The sequence below is a fragment of the Tachypleus tridentatus genome, chromosome 12, assembly GCF_004210375.1.
Source record: "Tachypleus tridentatus isolate NWPU-2018 chromosome 12, ASM421037v1, whole genome shotgun sequence".
Lineage (NCBI taxonomy): Eukaryota > Metazoa > Arthropoda > Merostomata > Xiphosura > Limulidae > Tachypleus > Tachypleus tridentatus.
Genome location: NC_134836.1, coordinates 102,911,508 through 102,936,283, shown reverse-complemented (window position 1 = coordinate 102,936,283; position 24,776 = coordinate 102,911,508).

The window sequence follows — 24,776 nt, the reverse complement described above, 5'->3', positions numbered from 1 at the left end:
AATAATATTATCTTATAGCTGTAACTAAGCGTAAGCCTAACTTTTGCAATGTAAGATCATGGATTCAGTTTGGTTACATTAGGGAAACATCTTTTCTTTGCACGTTTTATTTGTTTAAAAAAGCATTTACGTACTCGTGTCGCGTTTCAGGTAAATCCACAGACAACCAATTATAGGCTCTCCAAACCTTCTTGAGGTTTTATTAGGAAGCCTCATGAAGAAAATTTCGAAAACGTAAATATGCATACTTATTTTGAACATTTCCTGTTCAAAGCAACTACCCAACCCTGAAGCATCCCTAACTGCTTTGACTTCTTATGAGACTAAAACTTCAAAATTTCTAAAAGAAGAGTTTAAACTGTTATTTTGAAGAAAACCTTATGTTATATCGGTTTTCAACTAAAATGGTTTAATCTCTGAGAGTTCTTACAATCTCTCGTCCCCCATTTTTGGGTAGAAATCCAAGTCTTTACTCAAACGTTGTGGAAAGAGAATTAATTAAACACAAGCACAATATATATATTAATATAAAGTATAATTTGGAAAGTGGTTTGTTATCTCGAATACTATTTCCGTTACAAACGTTTGTAGCATAACGAGAACATTTTTACAAAAAGTTAAATAACCAAAATTTTGAGTTAAATAAAAAGGGGCTACACGTATGTCTTTTTATAATGCCAAAACATTTTACATGGAAAAACGTAACAGGAACAACAAATCAATGTAAAATTAAGTTAACCCTAGTTACCCTACTTATCTCTATCTATATCCAGATTATATTGTGACTGATACATTTTAACTGTGTATCATAAATTATTAGAATTGTAATTAAATATGTACAACTAATTAAACTTCAGTATGTACATTTTATAATATGCTAATATTTTTATTTCTAGAACTTGGTCCAATTGTTTTTTCTAAGAAATTATGTATGAAGTAGCTTCGTATAAGAAGTTTTTAATCAGTTAATTTTAGATGTAGTTCAATACCTCAATGAGTCTATTCTTTCTAAGGCGATAAGTGTATTATGATAAATGTAAGTCACAAATTTTACTATCTTTCTAAGCTTTACTTAATCATAAATATGACGTACACCTCTTTACTTTTTCTCTGAAGATACTATTGTTCTAACAACTTATGGTTTAGCTAATGAATGTTTAGTAAGTATTTTGTGATGATAACTTAGACACACCTCATGTACATGTATTATTTACAAGCAATAATGTTGTTGTTATAGATAAATATCACCATTTGGATTCTCTTTTATTCAAGGATTAATATCGTACTGAACAGTAAAATAGTGGCATAAAAAAGTATGTTAAAGGCTCGAATGCGAACAAGAAAACTTAAGCTTGAAATCTTTAATTGTCCTTCATAAGCGGCCCCGGGCATGGCCAGGTGGTTAAGGCACTCCAGTCGTAATCCGAGGGTCCCGGGTACGAATCCTCGTCACACTAAACATGCTCGCTCTTTCACCCGTGGCGCGTTATAATATAACTGTCAATCCCACTATTCATTGGTAAAAAAGTAGTCCAAGAGTTGACAATGGGTGGTGATGGCTTGCTGCCTTCCCTCTAGTCTTACACTGCTAAATTAGGGACGGCTAGCGCAAATAACCCTCGTGTAGCTTTGCGCGAAATTAAAAATCAAACCAAATCCTTACAAAACATTTTAATTGACACAAAAATGTCGATAGTTAGCTACTATAACGTTACTCTATACGAATTTATTCGCCACACGAATCGTTGATTTAATTATTTAACAATTATGAGATTGAAAACCTGTTGGCAAATTTCTTATTTAGTTTTACACAAAAGTTCAACACGAGCACTAACGTAACTAATATACAAAAATATTCGACCAGTTCTCCTGATCTGACTTTTTTATTGAGCGTTGTTAATAAGCTTCACGAAAAATTAAATATTTATAGGAAAAAAACCACAAACACATGCCTACATGCTAAGAATCAGTCGAGCTAAATTATATTTGGTTATTTCTCTCTAAAGTGGAAAAAAAAGGAACATATTACAACCATCATTAAAACTAATTTGATTCTGAGTAACTGAATATTCTGTAAAATAAAAAATAAAATATTTTGATTGCAAATAACAACTTTGCACTCAACAAATAAGATTAATTTTATCTAGTCGTCGTTGGTGAGCATTCTTGTTCGACGACTTTTCTATTGGTGTACAAGAAGGGTAATCGCTGGTTTCAGGTTTCTTTTGCCTGAGCTATTGATAATATATTTTTATGTCACTTCAAATACTAAACAGTCACAGTTATATTATTGTGCCGGAGAAAATTCAATGATTCATTTATTAATTTTGTGGACTTCTTGAGCTACTAGGGGTAATAATGAGTCTTGAACGTAATTTAATTTATCAAATCGCTGTTTGACATTTCAATTTGGGTTTTACCCTATAAGATAATTATGATGCATCTGATTGGTTTTCTAATAGAAATGAAATTTCTAGTCCTATTATTTAATAACAACCTGATGAGAAATTACATATGCATCAACTTCAAAATTATGTACAGTAAGTAGACTGACAGTTGAACTTTCACCTACATTATTCAGACGTAAGTACATAATGATATAAAAATTAAAGAGTCGCTTAAAAGTTCTGACACTATTTGAAAACAAAATCTATTCTTTAACTTCTTCCTCATGAATTTGGATAGATATTGAACTTTTATAGAATATGCAGATGATGCTGGTAGTTTGTAGTTTATATTTTGATAGTTCAGAAATCCCTTTTCAAATATAATATTTCGTTAGCATAGAAAACAAAAATTAAATCACAGTAGAACATTTACATATATAAAATTTAAACATTATGAATATTTCATTCTGAAGATTTTAAAATTTGTTTGTGGCTACTTCTTAACGTGGGTTTTGAATTGTACAATAAGGACCAACAGAGGCTATTTCTTATCACACATGTCAGGGAGAACAAGAATATATATCTTTCAAGGAGCAATCAGCTGGGTTCCAGGGTATGTTTCAAGGCCGAAAAGCTAGGTTCCATGAGGGAAAAAAAAAAGAATATACCTCAACAGGCAGTAATTGTTGATATTTTACATTCAGTCATATTCTGATGGTAAAGTTTAAGAAAGTCATGGAAATCAGAAACGGTGGATGAATTCAAAGCATTTTTAGCTTCTATAGAATAGGTATTTAACTTTCTCAACTCACATTTCGTTGTTATTGAGTTTTTTCATTCAAACATATGATTTCCGCTTTACCAAAATTGGATAAAACAAATAAATTCTATCTCAAACGAGGGAATACTTGTTTCTGTCTATAACTTTCTTCTAAGAAGTAAACGTGAAGGTTTGACCAAGTTACTTATTGCACAGTTGAGAAACATGTACTTGTAACGTATAAACTATATAAAGAATTCAAATAAACAATAGATTTTTACGAATGAATTTAGAAACTGTGTAAACTGTCTTACCTTAAATATCTTTACTGCTTTGTTTCTAAATCTGACGGTTCCTGATTGCTGTATATTTATAAACCATTAACTTTAATTACAAAATATAGTAGTAATTTTAGTTATAACACACTTTATGCTTCTCGCTAACCGTCTGGAATCGTTCCTAATTTTTATTCAGCATGTAATTTATATTTCATATATGTCTAGCACAATTCAGACCTCCGTTTTCTTCAACGTTGACTGGTTAGTTCACTTTATGTCGTCCCCGTCTGTGTGCTGAAATTCTGTAGAGGACTATCAGATGATTTGTGGGTCGATTTTATTCGTTTTTCGTAAATTAATCCACGTGTATCTCGTAGAGAAGATGGACGTAAATATATTGCTAGTCAGCTCGGTCCGTAGTCCGTTTCATGTAAACTAGACGCTACTTCACACTATGCGGAGTATAACATCGAATTCCTTCAATATCGGCCGAACACTCTTTCGCTTAAAGGTAAAATTTGTTATTGTGTAGAAAACGTATAACTTGAAAATATATGTATACATTATTCTCACCGAAATGAAAGGTCTTCAAGGATGAACGGACAAATTTTTCAGGTGATATATTAAGAATTTCTTTTAAATGAACAAACCACTAATTTTTCCTCGGTTAGTGATCACTTTACTTATGCCCTTATGAAAAGTAGTTAATTGGAAGTTCTCACTTATAGCTTCGTAAAACTATCATGTAAATGTTATTTGAAACTGTTATAATGTTATTGACCAATCACTGCGATGTATACAACCATTTTTATATAAATTTTATACAGTTGTTTAAATTTTAACACAAGTTGTTGTACCGACGACTTGACAGTACTAAATACAAGATTCAGAAAGTGGATCAAATTATAGAATAGTGTTTCAGAGTAAAGTAACGACAACCGTTATATAAATATCGAAAACTTTGTGTTCACAAGTGACACAGCGGCAAGTCTGAGGATTTATGATGCTAAAAAATGGGGTTCGTTGCGCGTGGTACGCATAGCGTAGTTAGCCCGTTATGTAGCTTTATGCTCAACTACAAAAAAACTGAAAAGGTTTAATAACTCTCTTACGGTATGAAGATAAAGTTACATATTTCGTTTGATTTGAATTTCGCGCAAAACTGCTCGAGGGCTATCTACGCTAGCCATCCCTAATTAAGCAGTGTAAGACTAGAGGGAAGGCAGCTAGTCATCGCCACTCACCGCCAACTCTAGGGCTACTATTTTACCAACCAATAGTGGGATTAGTCATCACATTATAACGCCCCCACGGCTGAAAGGGCGAGCATGTATGGTGTGACGGTGATTCGAACCCGTGACTCTTAGATTACGAGTTAATCACCTGGTCATATTTGAAATAACCGAACACCAATACATTAATATAATCTTTTAGAATCCACTTTAGTATACAGAAAATAGTTTTTTTAAGGTGGCACTTTTAGTTTCATAAGTCCGATGTAAATACGGATATAAAAATTAAAGATGGGTGGTGTGATGTACTTACGAATAGGTAGGTCTTCTAAAACATTCAATCATGCATACTTTTCATAAAGCATTTAGTTTAAAGATGGGTGGTGTGATGTACTTACGAATAGGTAGGTCTTCTAAAACATTCAATCATGCATACTTTTCATAAAGCATTTAGTTTAAAGATGGGTGGTGTGATGTACTTACGAATAGGTAGGTCTTCTAAAACATTCAATCATGCATACTTTTCATAAAGCATTTAGTTTCGTATAAGTCTTATTATATATTTAATCACTGAGAGAGTTTGTAATATTGATTATTGACATGTCTTAAGGTACGTTTAGTTACTGGCAAGTCTTGTAATATTGATTACTGACATGTGTTAAGATACGTTTAGTTACTGACAAGTCATGTAATATTGATCACTGACATATGTTGAGATACGTTTAATCACTGACAGATCTTGTTTAATCAGTGACAGGTCTTACATTGCACTTAATCACTAACAAGTTTTACGATATTAATCATTGGCATATCTTATGATACTTTTTATCATTGTCAAATTTTGTGATATATTTTATCACCGACAGGTCTTATGAAATGGATTATTCATATATCTTATGATGCGTTTAATCACTGACAGGCCTTATAATATGTTTAACCAATGGCAGGTCTTGTTACACTTCGTCACTGACAAGTTTTACGACATCAGTTATTGACAGGTCTTATTATACTAATCATTTATATGTCTTGTGTTACGTCAAGTTCGTAACATGTCTTGTGATAAGTTTAATCACAGGCTGTGTAGCATATCTAGTCATTGAGGAATATTTGTTTATAACTGGAACAGCGTAAACAACAGTAGTGGTTTGTTCTCACTGTTCTTGTCGTGGGAGCAAAATCAACAAAACGCAATATACCAAAGAAATATTTTTAACACTTTTATTATAGCCCTCGTGTAGCTGTGCGTGATATTAAAACAAAAACAAACATTATCAACGATTTCTAGCGTTGTAAGTACACGGACGTGCTGCTGTGTCGCTGTGGGAGGGGGGCATTAGCATGCAAACATTTAAGTAAAAATGAATCTTTTACTATAAACATTTCCCCTCCTAAATTTTGTATCAAAGTTAAAATGGACGAAGTAGTTTATTTGTAGGTGAGTTTGAAGTTATTCAACGCCTTTGTCTTATTTTATAAACCAGGCTTTTCATACAAGTTAATACTTGACTAATATCACAATCATATGAGTTAGTTTACTCTTGAACTATACAAGTTAAGCCTATTAAGTCGTCGTTCTTAGAGCGGTCTCTAGGGGAAAAGCCAATACTACGTTTGAATATTAATTTGCGTTAGTTCACATCAATATTCTGAATCAAAATTTAAATTCATTTTATTGGAATAACTATTTACTGGTATCAATGCGATTTTTTGTCTTATAAGTTGTAGGACTAAAAATAATGCGTCTGTAAATGTATTTATTCCTACTTCGCTTTAACAATTAAATAAATGTGCCCTAATTTCACTAGCAAAAGCTAGAATAGCCCTAAATAATTAAATATCGAAGTATCTGAAGTTTTTATGTTGTAGCGGCTCCTGATATCGTCAGTGAAACTGTTGATGAATAGTATCAGATTTGAGTTTCAAATACCAATCTAAAATATAACGTTAGAAATTTTAATAATAATACAGTTTTTATCTCACTAAAATATGAAAGATAGAAATTACTTTTATTCAAGAGAAAAACGTGTCAGTTTTTTTTTCTTGCTTCATGTATTTATGAGAAGTGTTTTCAACCTCTACAATACCTAATGTGCAAGTAGGCTAAACGGCCAGGTCAGAGACCCAAAGGTTCATATGTAGCCGTCCCTAATCCTCAACTACTGACTACTGTAATTGTTAAAAAAAAAAAAGGACTTAGAGGGAGCCTGGCCCTCTAGTATCCGTACCCTGATATACTCGTTTCATTTCAAACTACGACCAACATGCACACATCTTGTTTCCTACGTCTGTAATTGACATTATAACACAGACTGATTGCTTCTCAAGAAACAGTATTCAGAAGGTTATAAAGAAGATAACTTGTCTTGAAAAGATTATCACTGATGGCAGTTATATAAGCTGTACTGCTTATTTCCAAAGAAGTTTTTTCTTTTGGATTTAATACAAATTATGACAACTGGTTTCTATGTAAATATTGTTATTCTTGTTTTATCTTTTCTGTAAAATAAATAAATTTATGTTTCTTTCATTAAGTACTGTTTCTAACAAAAGAGTAATCCTTGCAAAATTCTCTGTTATCATAGTTAACTAGTAAACTAGTTTTCATTGTTGGTATTTTGTATATAACAATGTATATTTCATTTACTGTATGTAATGCGCAGGAAATAGCTACTGTTTTAACTTTATATTAAATTTTGTAACGAGTACAGTTTTCGAACTGACCTTTAATTCATGAATTTTGCTCATCGGATTGTTTGTTGAACATTTTGATGTTAGAGATACACGCGTAATTTGAACTGTGACGCTTACTAGTTAATAAAACAAATTAATATTTTTCGTTAAACTTTGTTTTGGAAACGTGAAAAATAAATTGTAAAGGTGTATATATATATATATTGTTTACACTGTGTCAAAGCAGTTTAAAAGAGTGAGCTCTCTTCGCCATTGTAGATACAGTTTTCAAGTCGACTGAGCTTTGCAAAGAAGGTAGATTTTGAAAAGACGAAGTATATAACAAACTTTATCGTGAAAGTACCAGAAACTGTACACTAACAATAGCATGTCGCTCATAAACTTGATTTTATTTTAAAAATATATAAGTTAGAGGTGAGTTAAACATCGTAAAGATAATTACATCTCAACAACAATATAAGATACATTTCTTAAAATCATGGTATTAACATGTTGCTACAGAGATTTTTATTAAAAGTATAAAATTTCAATACTTACGGTGTTATATGTCAATTAATCCAGTGCATTAATAGTTTGATTTTTCTCTGTATGTAGGTTTATTCTGGATTGAGCTAAAAAAATTAAATTTGTTAAGACAGGTTCGTATTTGTGGCTCAATATAAATATTAGAACTTTGTTAATAAATTTACAGTTGCATGATATGAAGTGAAGAAATAAGATAAAGTAATATGTTTTACTATAAATGACGTCAATTAATTACAGTGCTCCTATCGGATCATTTTACTTAAGTAGTAGTTTCTCAAAATAGGCCAAAGTGCCCTCAAGCTAATCAAAGTAATTTTTATCTATTATTTTTTCCACCTCTAATGATAATACTACAATTAGCATATGTGTACAGATCTCTGTTTTTTAATAAAATAATTCTGGTATATGAAATAAATGTAAACGTAGGTGTATATTTTAAATTATTACTAATAAAATATAGAATGGAAAAAATCACAAAATCGCAAGTGAAAACATAAAATCTAGGTTGGTTTCGGAGACATAAACCGGTATTTATTTTTATAAGTGTGTTTCGAAAAAAAGATAAAGTTAGCATTATGTTGCTGAGAAACCTTACAAAAATAACTTTATTATTTAGATAGCCTATCAAATAGTTTTTCAGACTAAGAAAAGTAAGTAACTTTGAGTAACTATAAACGTTTTCCTTCGTTTAAACATGCTACAAAACAGGATATTATTACAGTACGGTAAAAGCTTTGATTTGCTGACATTCAATTGCTTCTACCAGGGGACACCACATTGGCATAAATTAATGCTTTACAAAACTTTTAAACATGCTACAAAACTGGATATTATTACAGTACGGTAAAAGCTGTAACTATAATAGCATAAGCAGTTTGATTTGCTGACATTCAATTGCTTCTACCAGGGGACACCACATTGGCATAAATTAATGCTTTACAAAACTTTTAAACATGTTACTATAACGCCATCATATTGACCTGTTGTAGTTTACGTCTTGAAAGTAATACTTTATATACTTAATTGTTAACATATTTAATAACTAGCAATAGATATATTAATTTTTCCGCCCCTTTAATTTTGTGGGTTTTGGTAGTAAACGTTCTAATACTCAACATCAATGGTGGAAAAAAACTGTTTTTAGAAGTTCTTAATTAACTTGTTTCTCTTCAGTTTGTTTGAGAAGAAATAAGGAACAAGAGTAAACTTCTTCGTACTTTACAAGAGTTGTTACGTTTATAAATGTTGTTAAATTTTGATTTGGTTTGTTTCGAATTTCGCGTAAAGCTACACGAGGGCTATCTTCGCTAGCCGTCCCTAATTTAGCAGTGTAAGACTAGAGGGAAGGCAGCTAGTCATCACCACCCACCTCCAACTCTAGGGCTACTCTTTTACCAACGAATAGTAGGATTGACCGTCACATTATAACGCTCCCACTGCTGAAATGGCGAGCATTCGAACCCGGGACCTTCAGATTACGAGCCGAGTGCCTTAACCACCTGACTATGCCGGGCCAAACATCATGAAATTGTATCAAAAAAAGCTTATTTTTGCAATAGCATAACTGAAACTATTTCATGGCCCCCATTCCCTTGAAGTTAAACATTCAGTAGCGTTTTGTTTAAACTAGATATTGCCATGAAATCTTCTATAAAGTTCATGGTCGTCTGTTTGTTTTGTTATGTCCAAAGCTACATAAAGGGCTATGTGTGTTCTGCCTATCACGGGTATCGAAACGCAATTTCTAGCATTATAAGTTCACATACATAACACTGTGCTTCTAGGGGGTTCATAGTCGTAATTCTATAAAATATTTATTTTGAAATGGACTAATGAATTCGGGCTTGCCTTGCTTTTATCCGCTTCTGAAATTTGTTAAACTGTTAGAACCTGATATATGATTGTTGCTTATCATATGTAAGAATCAAATTACAAACATTTTGTGTCAATATTTTTGAAACTAGAATCATTATATGGTTTTGGTAAAATGTTTTTAAGTGTCCTCAAAAGTTATCAGCTTATATCAGTATAAAAGCTTACTGACCTGATTTCATGAAGAGCTCGAGAACCCTAAACGTAATAGTTTTTTGTTGTTTTTTTAATTATACGAGCTCTCTCTTTGTGCATGAAAACGTCCAGTTTGGGGAAACGTCAATGTAACATGCAATACTCGTAGTTTAAATATGCGATGTCTGGTGTAAAATAAGCGTGGGGACAACCATAAAAAAATAAAGCAATATATTGATGTAAAAAATGTGTACGTTTCCCATAAGAATATTTAAATAGTCTGTAATACTGAGAATGTAGGGCCTCACTGGTGTAACGGCATACAGGTCGATTAGCTCGTTGAACCAATCAACAGGTATTTTCTGCTATAAAAGTCTAGTTGTATTAAAGAAATGTGAAGCATCAGGTTCCTGAGTTGTTTATATAATCTACGAAGCTATCAAGTTTGTGAATTACACCAACATCTGAAGTTTGGCAGTTTTAGCCTCCGGGTAAATCCCCCTTTCACCCCTGCGGAAGATATTAAGTGTATATGCATGCATGCTTTTAGAACTGAATTAGTGACATATTGAGTGATGTTGCATTTCTGGAAAATGTAGAGAACAAAAACACAGAAGAACGTTTTGTTCGTTCATTGTTAATTGAGGACGCAGTACAATAGGTTGTCTGTACTGTGTTAAGTACGGATATGGAAACTCGTGTTCGACGTTTTAAGCTCTCAGACTGTACCATTAGGGGAGCAAATAAGAATTAAAAACTTTACCACGACTCACAGTGTCTATCGTAATTTATGACTATTATATACTACATTTGTTACATGTGACTGAGATGATGTAAGTGCACGTGGGGTCATACTTTGTACCATAGACAATGGGCCTGTGGATCACTGTATACGGGAGTTTTTAGTGAACACCAAAGTACCATTTAAAGTGTGATCGTGAATAACAGGAACGAAGTTGGAACAATAACTGAGTTAATATTTTATAAATCATACACTATCACATTTTCCGATTCGTCTTTTTTTTACTTGTATTTTAGTTTCCATTACAATCTCAAGTAATGGAAATAACACCGAAGTGTTAACTGTGTTATGATTTTTAAATCCCGTGATATTACTAATTCCTTTCTCTAATTTGTTGTTGTTTTTTGTGACCTGTCGCTCATTATTAATTCAAAACGAAGGGTGCATTTTATAATAAGTGATGAACATACAACTTTGTACGTGTGAATTTTTATTAAATTTCAGTACCTGCACGAGAGTGTACATGTGTGGTATTTGTATTGACTGCCTTTTCTCTGTAGTACTTTATTTCTTTTCCCCTTCACATATAAACGAACTGGATGATTAATAAAAACTGGTTTATTTGGCCTACATCCCATTTAAGGGATAACGAAACGAGTTTTGTGCTAGTATTTTTGCAAAAGATATAATTTACGCAACAGAGGTAACAGAGTTCTGAAACAGTTTTATGTTTCGAGCGTAATTGAAAAGTTGGCAAAGCTTCGACTTTTCTGGTTTACGAAGGAGATTATTTTTGTCTTATAATTTCTATTTGTGCCCATGCATATCAAAGACGTAGTTACATAAAATCTGAAATGAAATGCAATGTAAGCAATGCATGACATAAACTGCTATCTAATGTATGTATTTCAAATAAGTAAACAAGTTAGTACAAGAGGTAAATCCTCGTAGTTTTTAAAAGTTTTTATTTAGTTTTAAAACTTCCCACTAATTTTATTGATTTAGTTTGGGCATAATGTCTTCTCTAAACCATAGGGAATGTTACGAAGTACAATATAAAATGTATGCACATAAGTTACACTAATATGAAATTCTTAAGCATTTTTCTGTTTTTTAGATCTGTGTTTATTCTGTACAACACGTTTAGGCATTGTTCTTTTCTGTTTGTTATGATAAAGCATGAGACCAGTTTACAATAACTCAGGATGGGATTGGTTTTGAACTAATTGCTTTGCTGCCTTTTCGTTGTCGCTGTTTATTTCGTCAATTTGTTTTCGTTTAAAAGCCTGTAAACTGATACTACAATTTATTTTCAAGTGCACAAGAAAATCAGTTGAAACATGTCAATATTTAAGCTCGACGTTAAGGGTTAGTAGGGTACGTAGTGACTGAAGGCTGCAAAAGTGATGTAGTGTTCACTCTTATTTCACCCAAGTCTTCCAGTTTGTCCCACATCGAGTGAAAAGCGTGTTTACTACCGCCTAGCAACACGGTTTCAGGTCACGGTAACTAAGCCGTTCCCACCAGTATCCGCGCGCTAAGCGGTATGAGTTACGAACGCTCTCTCGGCTGCAACAGAATGTTAGATTCCGATTATTTCTAACCTAAAAACACGTAAATTCGTCTTAATAAATTATGAAAGAATTCTCCAGGCTTATAGCATTCAGTTTTATATATTTAGTAGTATATTTCCAGGTTTGTTTCGCAAGTTGCAAAAACTGATCAGTTAAATCTCGTCTACAGCAAGTTTGACACCAAATGATTTTTTTATTCACATTTCTTAAATATATAATTTTACTATTTTGTTTTTTAATAAAACGTATATCTATAGGTTTGGGCACTTGAGTCACGAAAGTGCGCTTTTCTTGCTGAAAGATTATTTCTATCTGAACATATAAAATAACTTAAGCCCCGTTTTCATCTAACTAACTGCACAGAATCTAATCAATACACGAACTAGTAAGTAATTTAAAGCTATGTTTACTTACGAAAAAGAGAAGTCGGTTAATTTTTATATAACGAAGAAGTTTACAACGTTGCATAAATCTAAACGCACGTTGCAGTTATGAAACCGTTTAGAATTATGTGAACAAAATCGGTAATTTGTACAGAAATACATGTGTGTTGGTATAGTCACTATAGTGAATATTATCACTTCTGTTGTATAGTTATTGATTGATCGTAGAATCTAAACATTTTTCTGTGGGTATTTGAATACCATTAGTTAAGTAAGAAAGTGCCTAGTAAGCTTATGTTATTTCCTCTACTGTGATGAAAATAAAACTGAATGACACGGCCTGCTTAAAAACTTACGTTCAACGATAACAATATTAAGAACAACCCAGTGTATTTCTTAACGTGAGAAACTGTTATAATACGCTGGATAATGATCCCAAAGTGAGTGAGAAATGTTTTAACTAAACCACACGTAGATAAACAATTCTTAGAAAATATTACTACACGTAAACCTTTTTGTTTTTTGTTGTCATAATTTTGTTTTTAAAGTATATTTCCTGAGATATTGTTCGAATGCGTGAAACTTGAAACGTCTTTAGTGTAAGACCACAATTACTAAAATGTGTGGTTTGGATTCGTAGGACTTCTTTGTTTTAAGATGATATTTTCAACTTGAGCTACACCTCGTGCGAAAGAAACATCGGCTAAATACCTCTAAGGTTCTAGTAGTTTAGCAGCCACTAATTTCGAGCTGTTATTAACAACTGGTTAGCAACATCTTCCACCTCATCGGCAACTCCTAAACAAGTGGTGGTGCTGTATGTCACGATTCTAACGCTCTCATAGCTGAAAGTGCGTAAAAGTTCAATAGCATGTAGCATATCGCGGTTCGAGCCTTGGACTTTCCAATAACCACCCGCACCATAACCACTCACTAGGTTAAGTTCGACCATATATATATATATTCTGGGCTCATGAACAAACACATGCTTCAAGTTTTGTGCAATGATCTTTAAGTTGTATTTTCGCCAATCCGTAACAACTGTTGAGTTCATTAACATATGTTACGGAGTTGTACGTTGTACCGAAACTATATAACATATAACTGGCGCTATATTATATAGGAGTTTGCCTCATATAGAATAGAGAGTATCTCACATATTTTTGCATTCGCATTACTTACTTGGATAATTTAAGCAACATATGATCTCAGTTATTACAAATGACTATAATCTATTAACCTGAAGCAACCTGAACGAGATCAAACGCACTAAAGAAACGCTAAAAGTTTGAATAATATAATCTGCAGGAACAGCTTTAGGGTCATGAAGTAACGTAATCTTACACGTTAAATAAGCGTTGTTATGGCAAATGTTGTAAGTTGTTTTAAATTTTAAAAACAAGCTTATTTCAGTTTAAAATATTTTCAACTTGCATTACATGGAAACAGGTTTCAACGTGAGGCTTACTCAGTATAATGAGATAGATAAATGATGTTCGTTTTAATCAAATTACACTTTTTTAATTCTAGAAATTTTTAAACGTTAGTCCAGTACTATATATATATAGTATATGAAAGCTAAACATTATGTTAAGATAAATATAGTTTTGATTAACATTATAAGTATTCTCATGATGAAAGAATTGAGGTCGCTGTGTTGTTTTTTTCTAATACAGTGTCCTTATTTTAGGGCATTACAGATCCTTTATTTGTGATTTGTAATTCTATATATATTGTTATTTCCACTTTTCTCTGTTTATTTATATTTAATTAATTGATCCCTAATATCTCTAACGTAGTACGTCATTCGAGTCTTATGTAAATTATTCTATTTCAAGTACATAGGTTAGTGTGACTTTTAACAATGGTTTTATGCATTGTGATCCTATAGACCTAGAACAAGTTAGTCTACTGTTCATTATTTTACGAAATTTACTATCATAAAACTTAACAAAGATGGATGAGAAAATTAGAAGTGAAATGAACGCACATTTTTTTCTTAGAAGAACAATTAGCTTAAAACGTAAAACTACAAACTGAGAGTTTCAAGGTTTGTAAACGTACTTAGTATTAACTTCGGTTAGAGCAAATTATATAATTAAGACCAAAACTAACAACAAACCAGATGTTACGAAGACACTGCCTCCAAGTTGATCACGTTTTTGAGTTCATTTAGTATGAAATAAATTCGAGTTCTTTCAAGTAATTTGAAACAGCGTTGAAAAGAAACTAATAACGGAAATTGAAGAGAACTTTTCTAGAATCTAAATTTTCAACGTTAAATTTAAAGAGTTCTAAAGACCTTGAACTGGTTCTCTATGTGATTAGACTATGACCTGTGACTCCATGTATATAATAATTAATTATTGAATATAATGCTATTTATATATAATCCGGACTTCGAAGTGTTTGATGGCGTAACCTACTGATATCGTTGGCCATTTTGTCACGAAAAACAAGTTCAACATCATTGTAAAATGATTTATTTTATTGGCATATGATAACTTGGAATAGAAAAGGAAACACATTTTATGGAGGAAGCTTGTAATTATTTCTGGAAGCTAATCATTTTATCAAAGTAAAACATTTGTAAATCAATATAAAAATAGTGTGCATCTTGTTTTCTAAGATGGTTAATGTTTTTCGTAAACACACGCGAAATCAGATTGAAAATGAAACAAAACAGCATATCATTGTTGAATTATAACATTACTTGAAGCAAAAATCATGTTGTAAAGTGAGTTGAAGTTAACGTAGGTATTTATTAACATTTTCGTTTAGAATCTGCAGTAATTTCATATAAAATAGACAATTAACATAAATTTTTTTGAACTATCAGTTATAAAGTTTTCTACAGGAGAATTAATCATGCAGCATCTGAGTTCTAACTCACTCAATCAATCTAATAAGCTAGATAAAATAGTAAATAGCAGAGTTTATTTTAGATAAAAACTAGAATATCCATAGCCTCATCACCTAAAAAAACCCACTTTATATATGTTATGCGTGTACTGACAATTACGATGTCCTTATAAGGAGTGCTAGCCACGTTTCAAGAACGTAGATAATTTAAATTTTGAAATATATACTTTATTTAGTTCTCCTAGTGTTTAGTTACTTCGTATGTGTATCAACTTTAACATGTAATGGATCACAGTTACAGAGAGAATACAATTAATACATACTTAGGTGTAAAAGAACTAATTGTATTTCCATGAGCCAAATTATTTTATGTCTCAGCTACTCACAAAACCAAATATTACAAAATTAACAAGTTACAGTCTCGGTTCTGACTATATATATATATATATAATATACGAACAAGGGCGAGGAAGATTTTAGCTGGTTGTTATGTAATGTTTGAAAGGTGACAGGAGTAACAGAAGGCCCAGCATGGCCAGGTGGGTTAAGGTGTGCGACTCATAATCTGAGGGTCGCGGGTTCGCATCCTCGTCGCACCAAACATGCTCGCCTTTTCAGCCGTGGGGGCGTTATAAATATGACGGTCAATCCCAGTATTCTTTGGTAAAAGAGTAGCCCAAGAGTTGGCGGTGGATGACGATGACTAGCTACCTTCCTTTTAGTCTTACACTGCTACATTAGGGACAGCTAGCGCAGATATCACTCGAGTAGCTTTGCGCGAAATTCAAAAACAAACAAACAAGCTCTCACAGAAGGGTCTTATCAACAGTTGCATATTTAGGTCCTCTGCAGCTTGTCATCTCACAAGTATGTTAGTTAAGTTTATGTTACAAATAGACGCTATTGACAACTCTGCAGCTTGTCATCTCTCAACTATGTTTAGTTTATATTATAAACTGATAGCATTGACGACTCCTTAGCTTGTCCTCTTACAACTATGTTCATTTTGTGTTACAAACTGGAAATGACGAGTAGGTAGGTTATCACCAGACAACGTTTTACGGTCGGAAAACTGAGTCAGTTGGGAACGTAATGGTGATTTATTTTTCATTTTGAAGTTTCTGGCTGACAAGCGATTGGTAAAGTGTGCCTCACATTTGGACGAAATTTGAACCAAATTTGAACGTTAGTTACACTTATAAAAAAAATTTTGCACATCCTGTTTTGTACTTATTCCACCAAGAAAAACAACGTTATAAAATGTAATAGAACTTTGATTCAGGGTTTTTACAGCATTCGAAAAACGTTTATTTTGTATTATATAGATCATGTATCATATACTGTAGAGTAATTATTGGCTTCATGCTGCAAAAATGAAATTTCTTAGCGAATTCTGTTTTATCTGTGTGTGTGCGTGTTTTTCGAATTTCGCGCAAAACGACACGAGGGACATTTGCGCTGGCCCTCCCTAATTTAGCAGTGTAAGGCTAGAGAGAAGGCAACTAGTCATCACCACCCACCGCCCACTCTTGGGCTACTCTTTTACCAACAAATAATGGGATTGACCGTTATATTATAACGCTCTCACGGCTGAAAGGGCGAGCATGTTTGGTATTACTGGGATTCGAACCCGCGACTCTCAGCTTACGAGTCGAGTGCCTTAACCACCTGGCCATGTTGGGCCTCTATGTGCTTGTTTTACGCATACAAATTCTGCATTTTCACAAAGTTGTAATTATAATTAGCTGCACTTTACGAAACTCAGGTCACGAGAGTACAGTACTCTTGTCGCAGTTGGCTCTTCTCTCTCGAGAAAATCTTACAAAACTGCATAGACTTGCTATAACTTTGATCATACGATTAATCAATCCTTACTGAAGAAAGAAGTCGAAAAACAATCAACTTAAAGTCCCCAACTAACCTCTCCTTTGCGTCAGTTTACTTTTTCAACGATGCTTGATGATGAAAGCTATAGAAGCAAAACAATTTTGAAAATTTATTTTGAATATGAACTGTCACTGTATTGACACACAACTACCGAATTAAAATGTCATTTCAATAATTTGCATTACTAAGCATTTCATAACCTGGAACAAATCCGTTTAATTTTTTACTAACGTGTATTTTGATTCATCCACCTGTTTGAACTTGTTTTATACTTCGTCCATTAATGAAGATTATAGAAACAGTTTCGGTTAAGATGGCGTGAGCCAAAGAGCTGGCTAAGGAATCCACCGCTCATCTGAGTTTATTCCACAAGACTGTGAATCCAGCATTAATGGTTCACTTTAGTTCTTATATACCTATCTATGTATGTATTAACTGTATTCACTCTATACCTGTGATACATTACATGTTGAAATTGATACACAGTATATTGCACAAAAAATTGCGCATTTTTGAACCATTGAGTACGTTATAAGAGTGACGGTCAAGCCCCACTATCCAGTTAGAGTAATAAAAGAGTTGGAGGTGGGACCTGTTGATTGGCTGCCTTTTTTCTAGTCTGGAAACTCAAAAACAGGGGCTATTAATGCAGATAGCTCTTATATACATATAAATATCTAAAACAAAACCCATTTATTATATATATATATATCACCAATTACGTGTTCAGTAGCAGTTCCATCTCCCGACTGTATCTAATTATATAAGTTTTTCACAGTTTACCTTCATTAATATAACGAAATTTCTGCTGACAAATAGGAATATCATACTTAAACGTGCTTAGCAGCAGGTTTATGAAACTCGGTAAACTTTTAAATATGATATTTGACTGAGATAAAGTTTGAGAGCTCAACTGTCATTTAGAAAATATTGAATACAATGTAATAATGATAAAGGGACTAGTATGTTCATTTCAAACGTTTGTGAAATCAATTTTGTCATTAGGATTTGTAAAAGTAATCAAACACATCTGGAGTCAAATATAATTTCCTCGCATTTGTTATATTTTGACGAGTATTTGTTTTGCCGCTTGAGGTATTTTGCGCCACAGTATTCATTCTTTGTGTGTGTGTTTACTTATAGCTAAGTCACATCGGGCTATCTGCTGAGCCCACCGAAAGGAATCGAATCCCTGATTTTAGCGTTGTAAATCCGTAGACTTACCGCTGTACTAACGGGGTGCTTTATTCTTTGTATTGCACACAAATGGCTTTTCAGACAGACTCATGACTGCTATACGTCAACCCTACTCGATGAACTCCGGTATTTCATGATAGGCTTCTTGGCATGGTGTCATAAAAATGCAATTAAGAGGAATGTGACAAAAAAGTCGTCCAAAATCATACGTGATTTTCGTAACATTTGTTAGGTACGGTAGTTAAACGGGATTAACTCGATGGAAACGTAAGACAATAGAAACGTCAACCGAAAACTTGCCTCAAATGAGTACGGTCCAGCGCGAAATACACAAAAAGACCTCATGAACAAAGACGGAGAAGATCAATATATTATCATCAAAACTGTGTGAAAAACAACCTTGTTGGGTAAATTCTCTTCCAGAAAATCAATTTTCAAAACAATGCGAAGTAAGGATATTTGTTCTTAATCATGACTAGGCCCAGCATGGCCAGGTGGTTAAGGCATTCGACTCGTAATCCGAGGGTCGCGGGTTTAAATTCCCGTCACACCAAACACGCTCACTCTTTCAGCCGTCGGGGTGTTATAATGTGACGGTCAACCCCACTATTCGTTGGTAAAAGAGTAGTCCAAGAGTTGGTGGCGGGTGGTGATGACTAGCTGCCTTACCTCTAGTCTTACACTGCTAAATTAGGGTCGGCTAGCGCAAATAGTCCTTGTGTAGCTTTGCGCGAACTTTAAAACAAACCAAAGCAGTCATGACTGTCCATTGGAGACACTGTTTTTATTTACCAAAAGTTTTCAGGACTTCTCTAATGTGTTTGTAAATATACAAAGGTGCATATAATTTCATATTTTTATACTGATATATAACACGTATTTTCATAATAATTATTATTTAGCTGACAATTTGTAGTCTGTATGTCAACAGAACAAACTTGAGCTCATTAATCAACAATGTGTTTTGTTACTTATCATTTTTAACTGACAATGTTAAACTGTAAGCCAACAAAATTTGGAACTCATTAATCAACAATGTTTGTTCTTACCAACTCTTATCTGCAAAGTAAGTGTTATGTTTAGCAGTTGCTATTTTAAAATTATTATATATTTGTTTTTAAAACAATAGTCCTACAAACTTTTAGCTAATATATATATCATATATACCTTGAGGAACCCAGTAACACTTAAAGTTTTTTGAATAATGTATTCACTTCTGTATTATATTTAATTTTTGAAGGTAGAAAATTACTAATATTTGCAAAGAATTAGTTTATGTTTATAGTTGAAAATAACGTTGTAGTTGTACCAGTTTTCCTTTATCAATAGTTGTAACAGTTTTCCTTTATCAATAGTTGTACCAGTTTTCCTTTATTAATAGTTGTACCAGTTTTCCTTTATTAATAGTTGTACCAGTTTTCCTTTATCAAATTCATTTCTTCTTCTTAAGCTATCCAACAAGCTGATGAAACTATTAATTTTTAATTTTCTGTTGAAGTTAAAGAAACCGGTTTCACTAAATAAAGTAGTTTATCAACATTTTCATGAAAATGTTTTCTTGGTCACGAGTACCTCTTTCTCCTTTCTTTCTCCTGCTTGTACAGTGGTAAGTCTACTCCACTGATTTACACGCTAAAATCAGGGTTTCGATTCCCCTCGGTGGGCTCAGCAGATAGCCCAATGTGGCTCTGCTTTAAGAAAACACGTTCACATAATATCCTTTCTAGAAATAGGTGATCTAGAATAGCTGAAGTGATATAACCTGTTTGATATTTGAACTGACAACTAAATATACTTATTTACTAACAGCATAATTGTCGTGAATACATTATAATCGAATGGCCCATTAACTTAATTTTTTGTAGTTCAAACTGTAGTGCTTTTGTCATTTTGACCAGGTATCAAATTGCTAGATAGAATGTATGAATCTAGAGATTCTGGTGGTCACTTCAAGAAACATATGCAAGAGTAGAAAACAGTACTGCTTTACCAACTATTTTTAGATTTGCAACACCTGTATTCTAAAAGTTTGTTTCAGTAAATAAATCGGAGGAAGGTATTATTTTTCAAATGCTTTTATATAGCAAGGAAAACAGATTAGTCTGCTTATTTAAGTGCAGGGTAAATTCCGCACAATTGTTTATATTTATTTTTTTTTAAAAAAGATAGAACTTATGAAGTATTAAAATAATGTGATGCTCATCATATTGCTTTCGTAAGTCTTAGGTGTATAAATGTATTCAAATAGCGCGTAAAGTTAGTATATAAAGCTGCAAGGCTTTCATTATGTTTGGTAAAGTATTGATTTTTTAAATTCAGATCTGATTAAGATGTAATCATGAATGGCCTATTCTTATTTCTAAACATTGTTGCTTTTATTAAATCCCAAATTTCTCGCTCATGTTCAAGGACATACAATATATAATTAAAGACCTGTATTATTACTGGGACCGAAAATCAGTCTAATCTACAAGTTAGTAAATCTGCGTCAGGAGCTAAGACAAATAGAAGAATGTTTTACAGGAAATGTGATACACAAGGTTCTAAAGCGAGTTGTATTTGTGTCCTATTTTCTCAAAGCCCATTATAATGTTTAAAGAATAAACTACAAGTGGGCTTAAACAAATTTCATTTTTATTTAAATACCAAATAACTCTCCATGACATATATATTTTAATTACTAGAAAGGCCCACTTTGTTTTTGTTTCCAAGACAACGTGTCATTTTTAAATACGATGTGTTTTTATGCACATCAATCTTCGTAGCTGTATATTAACCAATAAATACACTTAGTTCATACATATACCCCGAACGAATACGTACGAATCGTCAAATCTTGAATGTTGCCCTTGCTAAATTAGGTAATCCAGTTTTATATCCTTTGCTTTGATCTGCTGATTAGCTGTGGTTGAAATATAAACATTGCAAGAGGTTATCCTGCGTTCACTTTACACAGAAAAAACGAATTGAACATGGTTATCATTTGAGCTTAATCTGTTTTCATACAATCCTTTTCAAACTGTCTTGGAGCTATTGCTGGAGAAAATTTGAATTTGTTTTTACGTGAAATGATTTAGCCAAATGAGTACAATTAAGAATTGTAAAAAAAAAAGAATGTAACACATAATTATCAATTATAATTTAGTGAAAATCAAACTTAAAATTCCAATCTAAATTATCTTTAGAACCGATTTATGTAAATAATTCAAATCATTTTCATAAGAAGCAGCTTTTGTGTTACCATGTAAAACACAATTAGTCCACGTTATGTAACAAAATTATTCCATGTTCAGTTTCTTGTTACTTTACTTTCATCATCCCTTTTCGAAGAGTTCTGAACCATATACCTTACTAACTCTTGCACTAGAATTTATGTTTGCTTAGACTTTCAGTTGTGTTCATACGGCACTCAACCAACAGAAGGACTTGGTAAGTATAAGGCCTCCCCTAAACCAAAACTTTTAAAATGTGTGTAAAAGATGTATACTGGGAAAAAACTTATATTTTATTAGTTGATCTGAAATGCTTTAAAACAAAGGGAAATTAATTCCTTCTCGTTGTTGTTGTTCGCTTAATCTAGTTAGAAATAAGTGGATTGAAAGTAAATTTATTTGTAAAAAAATCCTGGTTGTGTCAATGTTATTTGTAATTATTAACCTCACATGATTGACTCAATAGTGTTTTGAGCTTTAATGTCGATGATGAGGAATGTTATTCAGTCAAATTTTGTATCACAGTAGTTTATTTTATTTTTATGAAATGTTTTTGCAACATTTTCTAAATGCGTGCCTTCCGTACGAACAATAATAATAACTGCCTGTGTTGTGTTGTTTGTTTTTGAGCGCAAACCTTTCAAATTTACTTACTATCTACGTTGCACCCAACATAGGGATCGGATCCTAAATGCTGTATTGTGAGTCCTTAAGTTTACCACAGCGTCACCGGGTGATTGTGCGTTCTAATCAATAGTAAATTACGCTATTTTTGTATATGTAAGTTATAGAAAACATATACATATATTTAAACATGACTAATACAATATTAATGCCTCTTGTAAGTGCACTCCCTGGTGGCTTAGCGGTGAATTTGCTTGTTTTAGAGCAAACCCACATTAATCTATCTGCTGTGTCCATCGCAGGAATTAAACCCCAGATTTTAACATTGTAAGTCTATAAACCTTCCTCTGTCCCACCAGGACACTTATCGATAAGACTGAGAGCTTATAACACTAAAAATGCGGTTTTGATATTCGAAGTGGGCAGAACACAGCTAGCCCGTTGTGTAGTTTGATACTTTACAAACGAACAAACATGTAAGAGCAAATACGATTCAACCATAATATATAACTATATATTAAAATTTTAAAAATAAAAACAGTTTAGTTCTTTTTGTTTAAATTATTTTCTAAAAGGTAAGAGGAATTTAACATCATTAAAATCAAAAAATAGTTTCGTTCACGACAGTAAGGCTGCCTTTATAGCATTTATTAATAATGTATTGATTTCTAATCCTTATAAATGTTTCATGCAAACAGTACCGCTGATAATGTTATTTCTAATGTTGCTGTAAAATAAATAAAAGAAAGTAAAGAGATTAATTATGATGCCTAATTGTCAATACATTTGCTATTAAATTCATTTGAAAATACTAAGTCTCCAATATATGCATTTATAAAAGTTCAAAATGAGATACAAAAGTACTGGAGTTAGACTAATAAAAACCAACTTAACTTTCTTAGATAATCAGGAAAATTTCTAACAGCTAAATGCTGTAATAGATAAAATTCTGTTCATATTTGAAATCATGCGCCATAAAACAATTTTGAAATTGTTGTACTTTTGAAACTATTTATTGTTATATTAGGTATATTGTTTCAAGATAGTGAAACTAAATTCTTATGATCCAGATAAAAAAAAAACAATCGATTAATTTCAATATAATTTATTTCTTCACTATTTTCTAAACAAAACATGGTGTAAGCACCAGATGGAGCTCGTACAAACCTTTTTTATCCATTCAATAACCTTGCCTAAATCCAACTTCCCACTTCATAAATTTAACCATTTTGTAACTTGAAATTATGTTACGGTTATCTCGGATGACTTATTTACAGCTAAATTAACCTAAGTTACATGTAAATAAGGGTCTAATAACTACTAAAAATTACCAGCTTTCAGTTTTAAGTTAGTCCGACCGTAGAAGAAAATTTAGATATGGTCTGTCAGCCAAAACTATGAAGGCAAACTTTAATCTTTCAAAACCTCAATTTTATTTGTCGTATCAGGTACGGCAGCCTAAATTTGATAAGTCCTAAATACACTATTTAAGTATGAACAAGGTGAACAAATAAAGAACGTGTTGCATGTCTACGAGGTAACAAAAAAAAATCAGTTCATCTGTATATTAACCTTTTAAATCTGTAAAAACCATCCAATTAATTAATGTCCCAAAGTAACACAATGCTGGCAAATCTGTTAAAAAACAATCAAACTGAAACATCCATATATAATCGAATGGTTTCATAACATTTTATAAAATTTTGTTTAAATCCTTAAAGGCTGTACGTAAAAAAGCCAGTAAAAAATGAGACTCAATGATACAAAAGTTAGTCCCTAAAGTTAAGACAATTATTACATGAAAACGTTAGCAAATCAAATAGTCATTGCTCTTTATGTGAACAAAAATACAACTTTTCCATACAGAAAAGAAGTATTAAAAACTTATGATTTAATGTATCTCATATATTGAGGCCAAGTTACTGCTCATCTATAAAAATCTATTACTAAGCGAAAAAAACCGATGGCTAAGAAGCACTGCGTAGCCAATTTATTAGGACCTCCAGCGAAGTATCGTGTTGGGCCACCTGTTGTCACGATAATAGTATGAACTCAACAAAACATACACTCTGCAATACTATGGCAGCTTCCATATTCTAGCCCGTTCACGGAAGAGTCTGTTTTGCCATCAGTTCAGATATTTTTCAGAAGATTGTGAATTTTCAGGTTAATCTCAGAGTTGCTCAATCGAATTTACATCTGTACAATGGTGCTGACCAAGGAAGATGACTGAAGTCTCTATCCTCTCTGTGAATAAGTTTTGGACAATAGGAAAGATCGGTTGCACTTTGGATGAAGCATTGTATATTAGAGTGGAATACAACAAGATAGTTAAGATGTAATAAATAAAGCACAGATAAACTCTAGTTATCATCCATTCTTTTAAAGATTTAAAGAACCTAGTTCCCACTAGGA